Genomic DNA, 1,522 nt, shown 5'->3' with positions numbered 1-1,522 from the left:
ATCTCCCCTGCACACATTGTGCCTGCATGGCAGAAGTCCAGCTCTGCCACAGTTGTTTCATCACTGAAAGCCTTCAGGTAGCTGAGCCTGCTCCCTCTCAAAAAGGTTGCAGTGTTATACCTGAACTGAGAACAGTGAAAATTCACAGCTGCTATTGCTGAAACACTTCCTGGACGTGTAGTGCTTGTTCCTTTCGCTGAAGTATTCCTGGGCTGGTGTGAGATAAGGCTGCACTTCCATTCATGTCAAGTGGTGGCTGGTTCTTTCCAAGTTGATTTAAAAGCAAAGACTTATTCACTCCTGCCCTTCCTACAGATCCAGAACCACTGGTCTGCCTTCTGCCATTTGTAATGTGTGAAAGACTGGAGCTGCTATTTTGTGACTGTTGGTTTGCCTGTATTTCCTTGAGGGCTGTCCCTGGTTACCTGACTGTGGTGCATCCCTCTGCTGCTCTGCAGGGTCTTTACAGCAGTCACTGAAACTCTGCTTTTGTAACCTGTGACCTTGGGCACTGTCACCTCCTTTGAGGGACAGATGTTGTCTTGGCTGGCTTAGGCTTGTTCACCTCCTTCAACAGCACGTTCATTGTGCAAAGGGAAGGTTTGACACAGGAATCATAGTGAGAAATAAGGGCTTTCCCTGACTTAGGTATCCTTTTTTTTTTTTTTTTTTTTTTCCCTCAAACTATGATAGCAATGGCCATTCATTTCTGAGATCATTTTTGGTGGTTTTACTTGCTCTCCAGGTTAGAGCAGCCAAGCATGTAAGTTTTGTGAGCACAAGGGAATAGATAGTGCAAGTTCTGTTTTGCTACGTCTCCCCACTGTTGGTGGATGGTGATAGAACACCATTTTCATATCACTTATAAATGTAAAAATAGGCACATTTCTCATGTAATTATCTGTGGTAGGGCACTTAGAGGAATAAAACTGCTGCATAGTGTATTTCTTGTTGAATCCCTGTGTAATCTGTCAGTAAAAAGTTTGGAAGGTGTGTTGAGCAGTTCAGATGGCTTGAATAAGGAGAAAATATCTTCTTTCACTGAAGCATGTATGCAACAGTGGTAACTTTTATTGCTTTTAATTATTTTACTGGACCCCATAAGGCTGCTTTCCCTGTTAGGGTAGGATGGGAGAGGGGATAGAGCTGCCATATAGCTTAAATGACACTTTCCCCAGCAGTTCTTTTCTATCCTTTTATATAAAATATGTTATCTGTTGAGCAGCATAACAAGTTAAGCCTGACAAGCTCTGAACAGCCTGAGCTGGGAGGGTGTGCTGGAAGCTTTGGTCTTTCCCAGTGGTCTTCACATTTGTGCCAGCAGCACGTACAAGTAAAGACAACATCTGGGTCAGGAATGGTCTCCTGTGTTTGGGCAGCCTGTCTCGTGCCATTTCCCATGCTGCTGGGTCAGTGTGGTAGCTGAAGTCCACTTGGCTTCTGCAGGTGATGTATTGCAAAATGACCTTGTGCAAGTTACCCTAAAGTTTTCCACAAAAGATCTGTTTGCTGACCCTGGTTT

This window comes from Lagopus leucura, unplaced genomic scaffold (assembly GCF_019238085.1).
Source record: "Lagopus leucura isolate 7727_CA_CO unplaced genomic scaffold, USGS_WTPT01 Super-Scaffold_100002, whole genome shotgun sequence".
NCBI lineage: Eukaryota > Metazoa > Chordata > Aves > Galliformes > Phasianidae > Lagopus > Lagopus leucura.
The sequence above is the reverse complement of the archived record's forward strand: the minus strand, read 5'-3'. Positions refer to the sequence as shown.